This window comes from Saimiri boliviensis, chromosome 2 (genome assembly GCF_048565385.1).
Source record: "Saimiri boliviensis isolate mSaiBol1 chromosome 2, mSaiBol1.pri, whole genome shotgun sequence".
NCBI classification, from domain to species: Eukaryota; Metazoa; Chordata; class Mammalia; order Primates; family Cebidae; genus Saimiri; species Saimiri boliviensis.
Window position 1 is genome coordinate 155883801 of NC_133450.1, and position 22005 is coordinate 155905805.

Sequence of the window (22005 nt, forward strand, 5' to 3'; positions counted from 1 at the left end):
CCACGCCTGCAGCTCTCCCAGGTTGGAGTTAGGATGCTGGTGGCTCCCCTAGTGTGAAGTCTGCATGGTAGCCCTGTCCACATGGCTGCACTCGGTGTTGCCCTAATGAGGGGTCTCTGTAGTGCCCTGACCTCACAGCATTCCTGGGCATTGCCCTGGTGGGTACTCTCTGTGGTGACCCCACACCCAAGACTCCAGTAGGGATTGCCCTCATAAAGGTTCTCTGTGGTGGCCCCAGCCCCACAACTTCTGCACTCCACACGCCTACAGAGTTAGCACTACATGCATGCCACCAAAGCTTTCGGCTTCCACTTTCTAGAGGGAGGGCAATGGCAGAATGCACTGCACCTGGCCCCACTGGAGTTATACCTGGGGCAGCCAAGGCACATGGCTCCAGAATGTGTGAAGCAGAAACCTGTGATGGCTCTGGGCAGTAATCTCTGAGGTCCTGTGTGCATGCTGGGCCCCTCCCTTGAAAATGTTCTGTCCTCAAGATCCTAACAGTCTGGGCTTATGATGAAAATGGAAGCCTTGAAGATCTCCAGAAATGTCTTTGGGGTTATTCTTCCATTGTCTTGATGAATAGTATCTGGCCGTCTACCCATACTAGTCTTCACTTGGCCATACCTTTGGTGTTCTCTCCTGAGCATGCTTTTTCATTCTTAACATGGCCAGGATGAAAATTTTGAAATCTTTAAGTTGTGCTTCCCTTCAATTATAAATTTCATCTGTGTTTCTCTCTCTATTTTCATTTTACTGTAAGCAGTCACAAGAAGCTATGCTTCACCTTTAACACTTTGCTTAGCGATTTCTTCTGCCAAATATCCAATTATAGGTTGCCATTAGTTTTAATGGCAAAACCCACAATTATTTTTGCACCAACCTCATAGATTTTTCTGAAGTTTTGCTTCCACAAAGATGTAGAACATAAACATATTTCAGCCAAGTTCTCTGCCTCTTCATAACAAAGATAGCCTTTCTTCCAGTTTGTAATAGCACGTTCCTCATTATTATCTGAGCTCTCATTGGAATGGCCCTTATTGTCCATATTTCCAACTAATGTTCTAATCATAACCACTTGAGTAATCTCCAAGAAGATTGACACTCTGTCTACAGCTCTCTTCTTCTTCTGAGCCCCGATCAGAATGGCCTTTTATGATCTGTTCAGGGCAATATGGGATTTTTCTAGCCTGCTCTTCCAAGTGCATTCAGCTTCTGCCCGTTACCCAGTTCTAAAGCAGCTTCCACATTTTTAGGTGTTTATTACAGCATCACTCAACTTCTTGGTACTGTTTTCTATCTCAGTGCATTTGGGGTACTATAAAGAAATAACTTAGAGTGGGTAATTTAGGATAGAAATGTATTTCTCCATAGGATGGCTAGAAAGAAAAAGTGATATAATCCTTAACCCAGTCTAACACACAAATGCTCAGTATGTTGCCAATCATTATTATTTCTCTAGAACTTGGGTGTTCTTTTTATTCCACCTTAACCTTCACTACTGAGGTTGAAAGCTGGTGGCCGCCAGGCTGAGTTTGGCCTATAGTCATGTTTTCTTTTGTTTTTTATTTTTATCGTACTTTATGTTCTGGGGTACATGTGCAGATCTTGCAGGACTGTTAGGGACCTGCACGTCATGGTGGTTTGCTGCGTCCATACCCCCATCACCTACATCAGGCATTTCTCCCAATGTTATCTCCCCCCAACCTCCCCACCCCCCACTATACTTCCCCTACCCCCCAGCCCCCGACAGACCCCAGTGTGTGACATTCCCCTCCCTGTGTCCATATGTTCTCATTCAACACCCACCTATGAGTAAGAACATGCAGGGTTTGGTTTTCTGTTCTTGTGTCAGTTTGCTGAGAATGATGGTTTCCAGATTCATCCATGTCCCTACAAAGGACACAAACTCATTTTTTATGGCTGCATAGTATTCCATGGTGTATATGTGACATATATTCCTTGCCCAGTCTATCGTCAATGGGCATTTGGGTTGGTCCCAGGTCTTTGCTATTATAAACAGTGCCACAGTGAACATAAATGTGCATGTGTCTTTATAATAGAATGATTTATAATCCTTTGGTTATATACTCAGTAATGCAATTGCTGGGTCAAATGGAATCTCTAGATCCTTGAGGAATTGCCACACTGTCTTCCACAGCAGTTGAATTGATTTACACTCCCACCAACAGTGTAAAAGCATTCCTATTTCCACACATCCTCTCCAGCATCTGTTATTTCCAGATCTTTTAATGATTGCCATTCTAACTGGTGTGAGATGGCATCTCAATGTGATTTTGTTTGCATTTCTCTAATGACCAGTGTTGATGAGCATTTTTTCATATGTTTGTTGGCCTCATAAATGTACATACTGTGCATAAGAAATGCCTGCTGCAACTAGAAAGCTCAAAAATGCCACTCCAGGCTGGAAGTGGTGCTAACACCTGTAATCCCAGCACTTTGGGAGGCTGCGGTGGGTGGATCAAGAGGTCAGGAGTTTGAGACCAGCTTGGGCCAAATGACAAGCCTTCATCTCTACCAAAAAAAAAACAAAAACAAAAACAAAAAACTAGCCAGGTGTGGTGGTGTGTGTCTATGGTCCCAGCTACTCAGGAGACTGTGACTGGAGGATCACTTGGGCCTGGGAGTTTAAGGCTGCAATGAGCCATGATCATGCCACTGCATTCCAGCCTAGGGGACAGAGCAAGACCCTGCCCCACTCCTGTAATCCTAGCACTTTGGAAGGCTGAAGAGGGTGTATCAAGAGGTCAGGAGTTTCAGACCACCCTGGCCAACATGGTGAAACCCTGTCTCTACCAAAAATATAAAAAGTAGCCAGGCGAGGTGGTAGGTGCCTGTTATCCCAGCTACTCGGGAGGCTGAGGCAGGAGAATCGCTTCAACCTGGGAGGCAGTGAATGAGCTGAGATTGCACCATTGCACTCCAACCTCGGTGACAGAATGATACTGTCTCTTGAAAAAAAAAGAAAAGAAATGTATTTCTCACAGTTCTGGAGCCTGGGAAGTTCAAGATAAAGGTTCCAGCAGATTTTGTTATTGGTCTATTCAGGGTTTTGACTTCTTCCTGGTTTAGGCTTGGGAGGGTGTAAGTGTCAAGGAATTTATCTATTTCTTCTAGGTTTACTGGTTTCTGTGCATAGAGTTCTTTGTAGTAATCTGGTTGTGGTTTGTATTTCTGTGGAATCTGTGGTGATATCCCCTTTATTTTTTTTATTGCATCTATTTAATTGTTCTCCCTTTTCTTTTTTGTTAATCTGGCTAATGGTCTGTTTATTTTGTTGATCTTTTGAAAAAAACCAGCTCCTGGATTTTTTGATTTTTTGAAGGGTTTTTTGTTTCTCTATCTCTTTCCCTTCTGCTCTGATCTTAGTTATTTCTTGTGTTCTGCTAGCTTTTGAGTTTTTTTGATCGTGCTCCTCTAGCTCTTTCCATTTTGATTAAGGGTGTCAATTTTAGATCTTCCCTTGCTTCTCATGTGGGCATTTATTGCTATAAATTTTCCTCTAGACACTGCTTTAGATGTGTTCCAGACATTCTGGTACATTGTGTCTTCATTCTTGTTGGTTTTGAAGACCATCTTTATTTCTGCCTTCATTTCATTGTTTATCCAGTCAACATTCAAGAGCCAGTTGTTCAGTTTCCATTAAGCTGTGCAGTTCTGAGTTAGTTTCTGAATTCTGAGTTCTTATTTGATTGCCCTGTGGTCTGAGAGACAGTTTGTTATGATTTCCATTCTTTTGCATTTGCTGAGGAGTGGTTTACTTCCAATTATGTGGTCAATTTTAGAGTAGGTGTGATGTGGTGCTGAGAAGAATGTATATTCTGTGAATTTGGGGTGGAGAGTTCTGTAAATGTCTATTAGGTTTGCTTGGTCCAGGTCTGAGTTCAACTCCTGGATATCCTTGTTAATTTTCTGTCTCGTCAGTCTGTCTAATATTGACAGTGGAGTGTTAAAGTCTCCCACTATTATTGTGTGGGAGTCTGAGTCTCTTTGTAGGTCATTAAGAACTCACTTTATGTATCTGGGTGCTCCAGTATTGGGTCCATATATATTTAGGATCATTAGCTCTTCTTGTTTCATTGATCCTTTTACCATTATGTAATGCCCTTCTTTGTCTCTTTTGATCTTTGTTGGTTTATAGTCTATTTTATCAGGGACTAGGATTGCAACTCCTGCTTTTTTTTTTTTTTTTTTTTTTTTGCTCTCCATTTGTTTGGTAGATCTTACTCCTCCCCTTTATTTTGAGCCTATGTGTATCCTTGCATGTGAGATGGATTTCCTGGATAAAGCACACAAATGGGTTTTGACTTTGGATACAATTTGCCAGTCTGTGTTTAGCCCATTTACATTTAGGGTTAATATTGCTATTTGTGAATTTGATCCTGCCATTTTGATGCTAGCTGGCTGTTTTGTGCATTAGTTGATGTAGTTTCTTCATTGTGTCAATGCTCTTTACCATTTGGTATGCTTTTGGAGTGGCTGGTTCTGGTTATTCCTTTCTATGTTTAGTGCTTCTTTAAGGAGCTCTTGTAAAGCGGGCCCGGTGGTGATGAAATCTCTCAGCAAGTGGTTGTTCATAAAGGATTTTATTTCTCCTTCGCTTAAGAAGCTTAGTTTGGCTGGATATGAAATTCTAGGTTGAAAGTTCTTTTCTTAAAGATGTTAAATATTGGCCCCTACTCTCTTCTGGCTTTTGGGTTTTCTGCCAACAGACCTGCTGTGAGTTTGATGGGCTTCCGTTTGTGGGTAACCTGACCTTTCTCTCTGGCTGACCTTAGCAATTTTTCCTTCACTTTAACCCTGGTGAATCTGGTGATTATGTGCCTTAGGGTTGCTCTTCTTGAGGAATCTATCTGTCGTGTTCTCTATATTTCCTAGACTTGAATGTTGGCCTGCCTTGCTAGATTGGGAAAATTCTCCTGCATAATATCCTGAAGAGTGCTTTCCAGCTTGGATTCATTCTCTCTGTCACATTCAGGTACACCTATCAAACACAGATTAAGTCTTTTCACATAATCCCATACTTCTTGAAGGCTTTGTTCATTTCTTTTTACTTTTTTTTCTCTAATCTTGTTTTCTCATTTTATTTCATTGAGTTGATCTTCAATCTCTCATATCCTTTCTTCTGCTTGGTCAATTCAGCTACTGAAACTTGTGTATGCTTCACGAAGTTCTTGTGTTGTGTTTTTCAGCTCCATCAATTCATTTATATTCCTGTATAAGTTGTTTCTTCTTATTAGCATTTTGTCAATCCTTTTTTCAATGTTCTTAGTTTCTTTGCATTGGCTTAGAACGTGATCTTTTAGCTCAGAGAAGTTTGTTATTATCCACCTTCTGAAGGCTATTTCTGTCAGTTCATCAGTCGCATTCTCCATCGAGCCTTATTCTCTTGCTGGTGAGGAGTTTTGATCCCTTAGAGGAGGAAAGGCGTTCTGGTTTTGGGTATTTTCATCCTTTTGCAGTGGATTCTTCCCATCTTTGTGGATTTATCTACCTGTGGTCTTTGTGTTTGGTGACTTTCAGATGTGGTCTCTGAGTGGACATCCTTTTTGTTGCTGATGAAGTTATTTCTTTCTGTTTCTCGGTTTTCCTTCTAACAGGCCACCCTGCTCTAGGACTGCTAGAGGGCCACTCCAGACCCTGCTTGCATGGGGATCACCTGCAACGGCTGCAGAACAGTAAGGGTTGCTGCCAGTTTCTTCTTCCGTTATCTTTGTCCCAGAAGGATACCCGCCAGATGTCAGCCTGAGCTCTCCTTTGTGAGATGTCTCTTTGGTTATACGGGTGTTGGGGAGCTGCTTGAGGAGACATCTGTCTCTTATAGGAGCTCAAGTGCTGAGCTGTGAGCCCCATTTTTCTGTTCAGAGCTGCAGAACAGGTAAGTTTAAGTCTGCTGCTGGGGAACTTATAACTGCCTTCTTTTCCCTGATGTTCTGTCCCCGGAAGGTGGGGCTTTATTTATAAGTTCCTGTCATTCTTCTACCTTTTTTCAGAGATGCCCAGCCCAGCCAGGAGGTAGTGTAGTCACAGTCTGCCAGCAGAGGTGTTACTGAGCTGCCATGGGCTCTGCCCGCTGCTCTGTGAACTTCCTTGCAGTTTTGTTTACAGGGGTATAGTTAGAACTGCCTCAGTAATGGCCGTCTGCCTCAGTAATGGCCAACTCTCTCTCTAGTGGTGGACTGCCTCGGTAATAGTGAACTGCCTCAGTAATAGCAGATTGCCTCAGTAATGGCGGACTGCCTCTGTAATGGTGGACTGCCTCAGTAGTGGTGGACTCCCTTTCCCCCATAGAACTGGACCATCCCAGGTCCAGCTGTGTTTGCTGTGAAACTGTCAATCCAGAGCATTTCAGATTGCTGGTCTTTGTGGGGGTGGGACCAGCCAAGCCAGATTACCTGACTCCCAGTTTCAGTCCACTTTTTTCAGTTGAACAGGCGACTCTATCTCCTGGGCATTTCAGTCGCCACTTGAAACAGTGCCCAGATTTGTGTGAGTTTCTGTGCGGAGACCTGCTGCACTGGCTGAAATGGCCACGCTGGAGACTCGTTGCACTTTTCTTCCCAGGAATCTCCTGGTCTGTGGTCAGTAAAAATTTGTTTGGAAATGCGGTGATCACTCACCCTCTGCATTTTCACTGGGAACTGCAATCCAGAGCTGTTCCTGTTGGCCATCTTGGCTCCTTCCCCGTGTATCTGTTCTTTTGCTGTGAATTGAGTTTCTTGGTCAGAAGCAATGTCGAATGTAATGCATTAATGGTGCAAAAGATATTCAGTAGTTCTACAGATGAAGTTTCTGGTAGAATCATTGCATAGAGAATAAGCAAATAACATACAGAATAAGTGTTTATTCTAGTAAACAAAAATTCCAGATTTATTTATGATAGTGCATTTTAATGTAATCACTTGCCACCAAAAGACTGGCTAGTCTCCCCTGGGAATAACACTATAATGAGCACTCATGTTGTCTCTGCTGTTGATGTTTTGAGCGCTCAACAGTGACTGTTACCCATGTTGTTAAGTCTATTCATTAACTTTAACTTCCATGCTTCCCCATGGCCACTTTGTTCACAAACCCATGGCTAGAGAAAGAGATTTTACTGAGACCCACAGGACAGTTTATTGTGTCCACTTGATTAACAAGAGACTCTTTTTAAGGAAAGCTTTTTGTGAGCCTTCACATGGGTACAAATGTTTTCATGCCTTATGTCGATTCTGAGATTTTTCCATCTATGTACTTCTTCCTTAGTTTTCCATGTCAGCACTCCTCAAATGCACTCCCTTTGACCATCTGGCCAAACCATTAGACATTGTCCATAAATTGACATAAATTTTTACTTCTGTATATTTATCCACCCAGATAAAAATAAGTATATGCGTCACTAAAAGTTCTCTTGAAAGTGTTTCTTTTCCATTGCTATCTTTCAGGGTCATCTCAGAATGTCCCCATTCAACTGAAGTGGTTCAATTTGGAGTTGTAACAGCATTTTATGTGGAATTGTCTGTGTAAAACGGTCCTAAGTTTGTTCTTTCTTACAACTGGTAATGTGAAATTCTACATATGGATTCAGGAAGAAGTGGCTATGCAATAGAGTCACCCATCTGCACGTGAACTTACTTGTGCCTTCAGGACCTGCTAAAATCCAGTCTCATATATAGCACTTCCGTTTGATGAGAAAAGTTTGTTACACATGCCCCAATTTATGTCTCGGTGGCGCATACCACACCAAGTTCACGAGATGTAACTCAGATGGCATAGTCACTTGGCGTTGTATGGTCAGTTGTGCAGTATTTACTGGAGCCCAGCAGCAAGCCAGGTACTGTGCTTTCAAAATGAGACTCTTCCTTTGCAAAACAGGACATGGATTTCTTCCCAAATTCTAGAGTTATACTTTGTAATGTTCTTATTAGGATTGCCAAAGATACTTTGTCAAAACCATAGGAATCATAGAAAATTATATTACAATTGAATGTGATGGTCGTATGGGGAAAATGGAAAATCAGCTTCCACTGGGCCTGCCACAAAACCTCCTCTTGCTCTGGATTCTAGTCGCAGCTGGCAACTGGGTAAACACTCAGTAAATGAGTAGAATAGCAGAAGACCTTCACCAATCATTCTAATTCTATCTTAGCAGTAGGAGGTATAAGTAAGGTACATTGATTTGTCTTTCTCTTTAAACAGGATCTCTCAAGATTCCTCAAATTACTGGACTCTAGAAACCTCGCTGAGGTAACAGGCCCTGAAATTTCATAGGTTTTTTTTGTTGTTGTTGTTGTTTTGTTTTTAACCACCCTCTAATATTTATGTAATACTTCACAAATTCACTTTGAGTATTTGTTACTACCAGGTCTAATCAGCTTTGTTATCTATTTAGTGGACCAGTGTGACACTCTACGTGAGCCGGTGATGGGATCAAAGTCAAGTTAGACAAGATCAGTCCTTCTCAAACTTTAATGTGCATAAAAATCACTGGGGGATCTTTTTAAATGCAGATTTTAATTCAGTAGGTCTGCTCTAAGAACTGAGTTTCTGCATTTCTAACAATCTGCCAGGTGATGGTAACACAGCTGATCTGCAGATCACACTTTGAGTAGAAAGAGACTGGTTTCTGTGGGAGGGTCAGAAAGTTGACATACCCCTGAGGAAAGTCAATAATGGTGTAATGATGTCTCTTCCAAGTGAAAGCAAACTGCTTCTGGTGATTCTGTGGACTGGTATAGAGAAGAAAGTAGATGCTAGATCAATATCTGCATATCAGTTTGCAAGGTTTATACTGGATGTGTCCCAGTAAATAGGCCGCAGTTGGAATTGTAAATGCAATTGGAGTCACTGCCTGATTCAGTTTGCGATAAATACTTTTATTCTCCAAGAGCTTTCCATCTTTTGCACGAGCTAAATAAGGAGACAGAAGAGAATGTAATAGAAATCATCACCTTGCAAATCTTTGGAAGTGGAGCTAATCTCTGCATCTCCTTCAAGAAATCATTAACATTTTTCATTTATTAATTTGCTTAAAAAAATGCATTCCAGGTGGTTCCATTTGGCCTTTCTTACCGTAATAGTCCTCACTGCATGGCTGAGGTGGTGACCAGAGTATTCAATGTGTATATTGTGCTGGTTGCCGAGGATACATGCTTTTTCCTTCTGTGCAGTTAGTAACTGGGAAAATAGCTAGAGTGGGGTTGTAGGTTCACTGGTCTTACTCAAAATTGACGCAGGCTTAAACTTTATTTATCAATTGACATTCCTAAACCCCTGATACATCAAATCCACAAATATGAGTGTTTGCATTAGTTTATAAGCAATACACTATAATCTCTGAAAAGTCCAGGTATTTCTATGTATCCAGTACAGAGCCACCACCCTGATAAATAGCCACTTTGGGGAAATGCTTGGAGGGAGATACATAGGTCATACCTGTGGCAGTCTTGTACAGTCTTTCTTCAAGGATATCAGGCTTACCTTTATTCAGAAAGCTCTGTGTCTGTACCGCCTCGAGTTTGGGACGTGAATGGAGTTGTGATTTTCTTCTTTGGTGTCTAAATCTTTATTTATTAGGACTAGAGGAGATTTTTTTTCTGCTACTTACATACATTATATGTATCTTTCTAAGGTGTCTTCTTCAGTCTTAAGGACATCCTACCACTGCGAAAGATTTCTATAGGCTACATGAGACCATTCTGAATTTGGTTGTAGACCTGATATCTGTTGCACAAATGTTGACCGTATCACAGGCACTTAAGCCCTGCTAAATAGCCATGTCCTACTGCAGGTTGCCATGATCCCCCAGTGAAATCAAGGAGCCTTTTTCAGGGACTGCATCCCTTGCCGCAATTCCTGGTTTAGAGAGGAAAACCATACAAATCTTTCAGGGATTCTGGTGTTACCCTTCTCACTGCATTTCTTAATACCTTAGAGAAAAGTATATCCTCTAATTCTCCAGAGAGCATAGTTGTGGTGGGCTGTGTGTGAGAGCTGATACGATAAATCAGCTTTCTCATTCTCATCTTCATAGCCTTTGGACTTCTTGTCTACATCCTAGCAAGTAGTTCTGACAATTCAAACGTCACAGGAAGAAGGCTAATATTCAATCTTGTTTCACTTAAATAGTTAAGCAAAGGATTGAATACTAGCTTACTAGCACATGGAATATAAAATCTCTGCTAGGTTCACCCCTGTTGATACAGTGTTTCTTTGTCCTTTGCCTTGTGCTCTTAAAATCCATTTCCCTGTACATTCCCTAAGTTCTGCCAATATAAGCAGGCAACATTCTTCTTTCAGTGGGTGTGCTACCTCTTCCAGAGTCAAGCTTTATCACCATCTGTCTAGAATCTGTAAGGATTTGTCTCAGGTTATGAGTCTGGAAGCAAAGAGAAGTGATGGGCATGAACCATAAGGATTATTGGTATCCCCTTGCAAGGCAGCTGTTTCAAATGAAGTCTTTAAAATGTCTTTCAGCAAGGGAAGGCTAACATTCTTAGTGACCTGTGGGTGGTAAGGCCAGTGACCACAAATGCATTCATGGAAACAGGGAGTCAGCCCAATCAGCCCCATTTATCCTGGGGCCTCAGGCAGACATGCCTTACTTACAAAAATGACATTAAGAGTTTCCTTGTGGTGTAGCTAAAATTTGCATACTTTGAAAAAAATTGAATATTTAAAAGCTGTATATTCATTTAGCATAGGTGTTGATAATGTTTGCCATTGTGTTCATTATTAAAATTTTAATTATGTAATAATTAACCTAAAGCAGGGTAAGGCAAAGAGAGGAAAATGTATTAATCACTTGTACGGACTTGTATAAACTCAGTTTTGCTTTTACATTGTTTTCATTTTCAGTTTCTTTTGAGTATTTCTCTAATTTGTATTTAAATATTATATATTAGGCTTTCCGATATATTTCCCCCAAAATTACTTGTCTTCTTTCTCTCTCCGCTAATAGGATAGGCCCTGATTCAATGGACTTCATTTCAAAGCTAGTGGAAAAACATGGTTTTTCATAGATTGACGTAGAATAACTCAAACTTGATATGCCTTAATGACTAATGAAGAAATTCTTTATTTGATGTTTTAATATTCTAGTGAAATATTTTAAATATTATATTCAGAAAGAGTAAATAATATAATCATATTTAAATGTATGTGAACACTTGTGGTCATACTATCAACCAGGATTTCTTCTGGGGAAGCACAAACTGTCATCATTTAAGCCACCATTTAAAGTAAGATTAACTTCCAAACAGAACATTAAAATGCATAATTCTCACCTGCATAATGTTGCTCTGGAAATCACTGTCTCCATTTAAGAACTGCTTCTATTTAGCAAAGACTTTTAAAAAGTGCCAATGTTTAATTCTCTAGACAGGCACCATCAAATGTATATGTATGTCCCAAATAAGATGGCAACTTGACTGAAGCCAGTTTTTCAGCTTGTATAGAATTTATCATGGAATGCTAATTCTCTTGACATTAATGCATGTTTATTTATATGCAACAAAAAATGATTGAAAATAAAAAGTGTCGAGTAATAAATTATGTGAAATAGACATATTGAAAAAGTGAAATGATATAAAACTGCAAAAAAAAAAAATAATAATCACAGCATTTTTTCTAAATGGATTCCTGATTGCTTTTATACTCTCCCTGAAGGTTTTCCTTCAGCTTCAAAGGATAAATTACACAAAAAGGCCAAGTTTTCATTAATCTGCAGGCTGACATTTTTATCATAAAAAGAGAAAAATGTTTAAATAGTACTAAGGGTTGGTCAGAGTGTGAAAAAGCAGGAAACTAGAAAGGGAAGGTTGATGTTCCGTCTTCTTTAATTGGTGCCGGCAGAAAGCAGGAAATTTAAAACTGAAAACTATATTCTTCTAGTGAACATTGCTTGTTAATAATAATAATAATCAGCCCTTCAGAACAAAATTAGTCTTTGTTAAAATCTTCTATATTGAATTGATGAATTAGATGCATGATTTTTTAATAACCCCTATGGATAAACTTTGGCCAGGTATTCAGAAATCTGGGGAAGGGCTTTAGCTTGTGTACAAGTCTAGCTCTTTGTAGACACCAGTTTTGTTTTAATGGCTTGAAGAATCAACACCCAAATCATCGGAAGTACAAAAATGCACATCTAATGGCTCATCAGGTACCAGGAGCCCCACTTATGACCATGATTCCTAGCTATCAAAGAAAATACAAGAAATCAGGAAAGATTTAACTACCTCAACTGTGATCTATGGGTAAATATCCTGTAAGGGTAAACTGTACACATGCCTAACTAAAGTCAACCCATCCCGTTTCCTCTCACTGGCTCAGAGACATGACTCCAGCAATTGCCCGTTCTCTCTTGCATCTGTCTTCATTCCATCCTTTCTGTGAGATCATCTGCATCAATTCAAAACATCTTTCAAAATCCCCTCTTGACCCCACATTCCTCCCAGGGTTCTGCCTATATTTCTATTCTTCTATGTGATGAAACTTCTCAGAAGAGTTATCTGTGTTCAGTGTCTTTACTTACTCATCTCCCATTGTCTCTTGAGACCCTCCCATCGGGACTTCACGTCCATCTCTCCCAAATAGCTCTTGTCAAGACAACTCAAGGCCTTTTTGCTGCCAAGTCCAAAGGAAAGTTCTTAGGCCTGTTTGCATCAATCTCCTGAGTGAGCCCAGTACACCCAGTTGCTCTCTCCTACAAGGTGCCCTCTTTTTCATTGATTTCTAAGGCCCTGTTCTCACAGGTTCCCCTCTGTGGGGCCAGCCCCTCCTCCTCAGGCTCCTTTGCTGGTTTCTCCTCACCTCCTCAGCCTATAAGTTTGGAATTTCCTAGGACTCACTCCTGAGACCTCTTCCCTGTCTAGAATCACTCCCCTGTGATGACTTCTGAATACTCCCACATGTAACGCTCTACCCTAGGCCCCATCCCTGAGTTCCAGACTGAAAGACGTACTGCCTGCTTGACATCTCCACTTGGATATCCAATCAGTATCTCAAATGCAACGAAAGTGAACTGCTGATGTCTCTCCCCAAACCTGCCTCCCCACTGTCTTCCCCCATCTCAGTGTGTGGCAACTCCACCCTGCCAGTTTCTTAGGCCAAAACTTTGGAATCACCCCTGATTTCATTCTTCCTCTCATATCTCCGTCATCCAGCCCTGTTAACTGTGTCTTCAGAATAGTCCCAGGCTCCAATCATGTCTGATGTACTCATCACTACCATCCTGAGCTATTGCCAAGCCTCAGTGGGTCTCCCTGCTTCCATCCTTTTATCTTCCGGTATAATCCTTAGAAACCGTACGTCAGATAATAAACTCATTTGTATGGAATTTTCCAGTGGCTGCTGTCTCAGAAGCAGGCCTGAGATGGGATTCTTGGTCAAATGATGGAGGAGAGATCATCAAGGAAGCAGAGAGAGCAGGGCAGGAAGTGCAAGAAGCCAAGAAGCAGGATTGGGTTCAGGTGCTGTACTTCCTGCTTCCCACTCAGTCTGATCCCTCAAAGGAGACCTGGGGTATAAATTCACCTGTGAGTTTGTTCCCTACAAAGCATGCAACCCAGATGTTCATACTCTCCCACCAGTTTGTTATTTGTTTGAGACCCCTAGTTTGCTATTCCTCAAAGAAGCCAAGTCAGCTCCTCTATTTCACCTTCCCTCTGCTTGAACGTTCATTCATCCGTCACTGTGGTCTTCTCGCTCACTCTTTCTGGCCTCTGTTCTAACATAATCTATCAGAGGCTTCCCCTGGCCACCGTATTCAAAGGAGCAACCCCAGCCCTGGCTCTATATGCCCTTTAACTTATTTTATGTTTTTGTTATCACTCATGACATAAGTACATATCAAGTTGACCTCCCACACTAGAATGTAAGCTCTGTGAGGGCAGAAGCTCTGCTTCACTCTCTATAATATGCAGAACCTAATATCTAGCATGCCCTCCATAAATGTTTGTTGAAAAGACAAATGAAAACAATACAGCATTAGGAGAAGATTAATCTTTTGGAAAACTTAGACTCTTTTCCTTAGGATGCAAAGGAAGATTTAACTTCTTTGTTTCTATCATATTCTCTGCCTAAAATATAGGAAGCAACTTTCCACCAAAGTCTTTAAAAAGGAACACTCAGTGCCCGCACAGCTGTGAATTTCTAGCTCGCTCTGCAGGTTGGTAGATACTGACCCTTACCCCTTTGTGGCTGGGGTGAGAGCTTCTTTCAGCTATTGTACAAATATTAATAGTTCTTGTGACTAGAGATCCCGCCACCGTAGGAAACAGAAAAAGGAGAATCAAAACTTCTAGGAACAAAGTGTGCTGGACACCAAGAATGAGCTGGCTCCAGGTCTGACATATCCCTCTCTTTCTCTCTCTCTTGAAAACCCCAAGATTCTGAAACCAATTATTAGGGACTGAAACAAGAGTGAGGTTTCTCAGGAAATGAAAGACTCCTTCCCACTCCAGCTAGCTCTGACTCTCCTCAGCGTCTTTTCACGTAGACATTTCCAAACGCATGAAGAAAGCTAATAGAGAAAAAGTAGAATTTTATTATTTTACAAACAACTAAGAAAATAATTAACATCACTCAGTTATCTTTGACAGTCAAAGGGAGGTGAGGAAAAGTACAGGTCCTCAAAGCAAGGTTCGCCCTTCTTCGGGGAAATGGAGGCCTCCAGCTACAGGCTTGTCTGTGCACCAAATCCAAACAGAGATGATAAGAAATGCATTCACATAGCCTGGGGGGAGGGTAATCTTCATTATGCTTTCATAGTTCACATAGTTAAATATTAAATAAGTATTCCCACCTACAGTGTCCTCTATAAATTAGCTCCTGTCTTCCTAAAAGTCTCAGATTCTCCGAAATTGCATGCTTAAATAAAAGAAGTGGCATAATAGAGAAAATTGGGATGATTAATTACCATCCCAGAGCTAAAGCATGACATTGGTATTCCTCTGATATCTGTCATACTTCTGATAGCTTTCTGATGTCATTAAAAAGAGAGAGATGGGCAGCTGTCTTCACTCTGCACATGATGTCCCTCTAGACAGACCTCCTTACTTATCTGGCGAAGCTCCATGCTTTGGGCTTGAGCCTCTTCCAGTAGGGCAACTATAGCAGAAAGTCCTGATCCTTTTACAAGCTGAAAGGGGTACTAAGAAAATGAATGTCTTGTGAGGAAAAGAGAGGGTGGAGGAGCAAGCCTATTCCTGGGATAAAGAATGTATTAGTTTCCTAGCACAGCATAATAAAGTATCAGAAACTGAGTGGCTTGAACAATAGAAACGTATTATCTGATCATTCTGGAGGCTAGATGTCCAAGATCAAGGTATTAGCAAGGTTGGTCCCTCATGAGAACGTAAGGGAGAATCCGTTCCGTGCCTCTCTCCTAGATTCTGGTAGTTTGCTGAAAAGCGTTAGCGTTTATGGGCTTGCGACAGCAAAACTCCACTCTTCCCATGGCATACTCTTTGTGTCTCTGTCTCTTGTCTAAAATTCCCTTTTTGCTAGGAAACCATCATATTGGATCATGGCTCAATCTAATGACCTCAACTGATCACCTATGAAGACCCTCTTTGCAAATAAAGTCACAGTCACATGTACCGAGGGTTACAGTTTCGGTATCTTTTAGGGAGGCACAATTCACCTCAACAAAGGAGGACGCCAGACTTCTTGGAAAGGAGTGGAAATTTGACCTGAGAGCCTCCCTCACCCTGCTCCCCTGTGCCCATGTCCTCCGATCACATTTTCATCCAGGTGTCTATACAATTATGGGGGATGGAATGGGGCAGGAAGTGCATGTTATTTAAAGGCTTCTTTAGGGAGCTCTGCAATTAGACTGAGGTCCTAGTGCACTCTGAGTGAAATGCAAGTGACTGATACGCATAAGACACTCAGCCTCACAGGAAAATGGGAAACAAATTGAAACGGTAAGATACACAAAAGGACTTTAAGAAGGAGAGTGAAATGGCCTCACTGCTTTCTAAAGAAAAGCACCCGGATGTCAAAATTTCAATTCTGAATTTAAGCAGGTATCAGCATTTAAATAATTCAGATTTAAGATATTTCAAATTCTAGAACACTGAAACCCCAACGATCCTAACTGGAATTGCATGCCTAATTGAGACTAACCCCCAAAAATCCTAATTCCAACCATTTCCAGGGCATCTTGGGAGGAGTCAGAATGAGTGGATATTTAGAATTAAGCCCTTTGAAAAGAGATTAGGTTTAAAAATCAAACTTGTTTAAAGAATTATTTCTGGAATGATGGGGCTCACCTCTTGTACACCAATGAGGAGGTGTAGTTTGTAAACACCCAGCAGGCTGGCCACCCAGCCTGGCCTGGGGAGGTTTTGAGCTGGAGGTGGGTAGTGTAGTCTAGTGTCTAGTACTTGGCCTATGAAGACAAAGAGATCTCATCCTCATCTGAGTGCTACGGTTTACTAGCACTGAGCATTGGCCCGTTTATTTCACCTTCCTGATCCTGTGTCCACATCTGTAAAATGAGACTGATGGATACACAGCTTCTAGAGTCCTGACGAGGATAAAATGAAATGAACGTCGAGCTGTAAAGTACTGGGACCTTGCCCAGGATATCGTGAGGGCTCAATAAACCATAAGCATTGGTAGAAAGAGCCCAGGAGAGCAGCTCCTTCAGCTTCTTCGGCTCCATGCGAGGAAAACTGTATGATGTTTTAACTTCTAAATTGGCACATCCTTTACACTACCTTTTGTGTCACTGATGAAAGGACATGCCTTTTTTTTCTCAAATGCCAAAAAAATCCCACAAAGGAAATCACTGAAAATTACATACTCACACCATCATCACCATCCCCGCCCTCCAAAAAAAGATAACAGCTTTTCATTTATAACCACTGGGCATCTTAATCCAAAAGAATCCTTATCGTGTTATAGATGGATGTCATTTGAACAAAGCTTATTGCAAATCAATACCACAGTGCATCTTTCCTAGTTGTCCCAAATTTCAAAGGGCTCGATTACCCTGCTGTGTATTTCTTCTTCCAGTTCAAAGCTTACAAGAAGCTGACAAGAGAACTGGCCCAAATAGTTCAACTGACTTTAGTGAGAAACAGCATGTTCTCTGGGTAAATATAAAAATGAGACTCAGACGTCCCAAGGCCCAGGATTTCCATGCTAGTTGACCCATCAGAAAATACATACCAAAATACATATCTAAGCAAATCTGGATTCAGAAAATATATATACAACACTTCACAACATCCGTAGGGAATGAAGTTACCCAAATTTAAAGTGGTACAAAGCCTACAACATTTTTAATAAATTGTTAGGAAGCAGGCATCAAAGTTTTACATTATATGCATTTAAAGCCAGTATGCTGTCTCTCTTTTATGTCTTGCATCTGTTCTGATTCTTTAGTTTAGCTTCAATTGTAACAAGTACTCTCTGACTCCTACCAGCTCATTTATTTTCTACAGAAGGTTATCAGAAAGTCAAAACTCATTAGAGAGCTAATTTGGTTTACATTATAATACACACATTTCTCTACCTTGAAAAATGGGTTGGATTACCATCTCAGTGTTAGGAATATGCATTTTGAGGTAGCATTGGATTAGCTGAATTATTGGAAGGGCTTTGTGTTCCAAAGGCTCATCAAGTAGGAATTGCCTTTTGACTGAGCAATCAATCAATCAATACTATTAAGTTGGTGCAAAAGTAATTGCCGTTTTTGCCATTGAAAGTGGTCATAGGAGGGCACAGTGGCTCATGCCTGTAATCCCAGCACTTTGGGAGGCTGAGGTGGGCAGATCACCTGAGGTGGGGAGTTCAAGACTAACCTGACCAACATCGAGAAACCCTGTCTCTATTAAAAATACGAAATTTGCTGGGTATGGTGGCACATGCCTATAATCCCAGCTACTCGGGAGGCTGAGGCAGGATAATTGCTTGAACCCTGGAGGTGGAGGTTGTGGTGAGCCAAGATCATGCCATTGCACTCCAGACTGGGCAACAGGAGCAAAACTCTGTCTCAAAAAAAAAAAAAAAAAAAAAAAGTAATAATATGTTCTGGGCTCCCCGGGTAATGCAAAGATGATAAGACCCGATCCATTCCCTTTGGAGAACCAACAACATAAATGGATGGTGCTGTAATCCCCAGTGCTGGAGTTAGGGCCTAGTGGAAGGTGTTGGGATCATGGTGGGAATCCCTCATGGCTTGGTGCTGTCTTCAAGAGAGTGAGTGAGTTCTCTTGAGATACGGTTGTTTAAAAGTGTGCAGCACCTCCCCTCCTGTCTCTCTCTCTTGCCACCGCTTTGACCATGTGATGTGCCTGTCCCCCCTTTGACTCCTGCCATGGTTGAAAGCTCCCTGAAGCTTCATCAGAAGCTGGGCAGATGCCAGCATCATGCTTTCTGCAAAGCCTGTAGAACTCTGAGAAAATTAGGCCTCTTTTCTTTATAAATTACCAGTCTCAGGTATTTCTTTATAGCAATGCAAGAACAGACTAATATAGATGCTCACGGAATACAAAGCCAAAAGGCATTGTATGGTAGGTATTACATACTGCTGTATCAGCACGCATTCTGTGTTCCCAGGAGAGGAAGGTCCTCTGATTGGGTGATGAGGCAAGCTTCAGAGTTAAAGGAGGATTAAAGGGCGTTCGCAGTTTAGGGTTGAGGAAAAGGGAATGTCCTGAGCAAAGCTGTGGAGATGGATATGACTACACGTGGTGGAAAGGAGGAAACAGCCTGCTTTAGGTTGTTTAGCAGACACCGCTGAAGTTCCGCCTCCTGTGCCCTTCCCACCTGAGTTCACCCACGCTGGTGAGAGACAATTTCTTGCACACAGTCAGCTTCCCACATCAAGCTCCTTTTCTCTCTGTTTCTCTGCCTGAGCAAAAAGAGGGTGCTCAGCAGCAGCAGGGGGTACATTCTTTATAAAAATGTAAAAATGTGTGCTTCCAGGGGAAAGGATTTATACCCCCAGAAGGAGCTTCGACGCACAACCCATGGGAGATGGGAGTTGGTGCATAAAATGCCCCAGCCATGAAGCATGCTCCTCGCTGTCCCAGGAAATTCCAGTGGGATGGGTGGAGCCCAGGTGCTCACATTATTAAACCATTGGTTCACTCAGCCTTCATTGACTTCTCTCCCTTCTTTCCTTTTCTGATTTGTGATTCATAAACTACCTAACCCAAGTCCCTGTCTCAGGGTCTATTTTGAGGGATACTGAAGCAAAGTCAAGTTGGATGAAGAATGGTGTTCCGTGATCTGTCCCTGCAGACACCTCCAGGAAAATCTCCTGCTTCTTTGCAGTATCAGGTCAGCCTTTAGTCATAACCAAGTTGTACTATGGCCATAACCAACTACTGCTTGTACATTAGTTCCCCAATTGTGCATGCTGGTTTGCACCCTGGGTCTTGTGTTGGCTGTGCTCTGCCCACTGGGAAAAATAATACCTGTGCCTACTCCCTCCGTAGTCTCCTACACAAGTACTATTACCTCTCAAGATTCAGTCGAGACATGACCTCCTCTAAAAGTCCTCCTGCATCCTTCTTTGCCAGCCCCTTGCAGGGTTGGATATGCCTTTCTCTTTGTGCCAGGCCTCTGTCATAGCATGTATCACGTGATTTGGAAACAGCTAGCCTAGCTGTCTGTCTCTGTGACTTAACTGTGAATTCCTTAAGGGCAAGCAGGGACGACTTTCTGCGTTTCTCTAAATTCCCAGCAATGAGCCATGGACCTGGCAAATAAACAAATGTGCCATATTTGCTTTTTTAGAATAACAGTGTCCTGGGGAGGTACCCACCTTGTGGACTCCTTGTTTTTTAGTTTCTTAGTAGAAATTCAAGCAACTAGATGTTATTATCAGAGGCCTCTGTTTGCCCTTATTTTCAGCCTAAACTTTTCAAGACTGGGAAGTACAGGATCTGGGTAACATTTTGAAAATAAGCAAAATCTATTAATCTTCTGAGACTCAGCTTAATATTTGGCCCTGCCATTCCACTATAGCAGAAATGCAAGAAAAGCCTCCTTGTGTATTTTCACCCCCCTTGTGACAGCGGATCATCTGGAGACTGTCTTTTCCTTCTTACAACGTATTTTGTCGTGATAGCCTCGTTCTCAAAATTTCCAGCTGCTTTCGTCCGTATTTTAATGCCATTCATTTTTTCTCATCTCATCAGTTTAATTCTTGCAGATTTGTTCCTCATGTTGCCTGATCTCCAGAGTCAGAGCTTTTATTTGATTTCAGTTCCTGAAGTTTCTACTTGCTGCCGAAGTAAACTGAAAACTCCGACAAAGGATGAGGCCTCGGTTGATAGATTCCAAAATCCACCTGATAGCCTTTGGTTGGCTTAAGTTAGATCTGCTTCCTTGTTTTCGCTAACTTGTCCTGGTTTCTCATCTTTATTTTGGAATTTTACCTTCCCTCTGCCTTTTCTGTCTTTTCTTCCTCCCCTTATATGTAGGAGTTCCAGCATTCTGTTTTTGGCCTCTGCTTGTCTCTACTGTCTCTGCAGCAGCCACATCCATTCAGTGCTCTCACTGCCCATGCTCAACGGATCAGCCCTTCTTTATCTTTGGCCCTAGGCTTTCTGACAAAGTTTCAGTTCTGTTGCGCCAGCTTCCTGTTGAGTGTCTCCATTTTGTGTTCAATTGATGGCATGAACTCATATTAAGGTCTAGATTCATCTGCTTTTCTTTTTCCTATTTTCCCCTTACTCTAGGCTTCCTGATCACTACTGTCTTATCCATCTATGACCACCTCTGCCTGCTTCCCCCATAATCATTCAGACACGAAGTCATAAATATTCCACCCCTGAAAGATCTACTGCACTCTAGAAGCTGCTGTATCCTCACTGTCACTGCCATTTTTAATGGCCCTTCTTAGCCTTACTTGGTACCATTGCACGAGCTTCCTACCTGCTCTTTCTGTTTGGATCTCTCCTCTTCAGTCCACTCTGTTCATACCACTAGGAGAATTAGTTAATGCCACTCAGCATTATGTATCAGGAAGTACCCTTGAATCCAGGCCAGAAACCTTAACATTAACCAACTAGGTAGTAATCATTTTCACCCCCACCAGGACCTCGCAGCATCATCTCTAAAGCATAAAAATAAATGAAGCGATTTCTACATCTTCTTCTACCTCTACAACTTTTTTGTTTTTCTTGTTTTTTTTTTTGTTGTTGTTGTTGTTGTTGTTTTTGTTTATTTATTTATTTATTTATTTATTTTGAGGTTGAGTCTTGCCTCATGATCTCAGCTCACTGCAGCCTCCACCTCCCCGGACTCAAGTGATTCTTCTGCTTCGGCCACCCCAGAAGCTGGTATGACAGACACCTGCTACCATGTCCAGCTAATTTGTTGTGTTTTCAGTAGATGCGGGGTTTCACCATGTTGGCCAGGCTGGTCTCAAAACTCCTGACCAGCCTTCCAAAATGCTGGGATTACAGGAGTGAGCCACCATGCCTGGCCTAGCTCTACAGCTTTTTTAACACCTTTATTAGAATGTAATTTACATACGTCATAAAGTTCATCCCTTTTAAGCATACAATTCAGTATTTTTACTATAGATACAGAATTGCACAACCATCATAATCATCGAATTTTAGAACATTTTCGTCTTCCTGAAGTGTGACCTAACAGCAGTCCTTCTTCATTTCCCCCAGCCTCGCCCTCTAACCCTCGGCAACCACTCATCTACTTGCTGTCTCTACGGATTTGCCTCATTCTGACGCTTCATTTAAATGGGATAATACAATAGATAACCTTTTCTGTCTGGCTTCTTTCACTTAGTTAATGTTTTCAAGGTTTATCCATGTCGTATCATGTATCAGTACTTCATTTTAATAACTGAATGATATTCCATTCATGGCTATCCATTTTGAATCCATTCCTCAGTTACTTGACATTTGTCTTGTGCCCAGCCTTTGGCTATTGTAAATAATGCTGTCTTGACAGCTCTAGAGTTTTAGACATTATCCTTACCATCATACCGAGAGAGAAGCATAGCAATATTCCAAT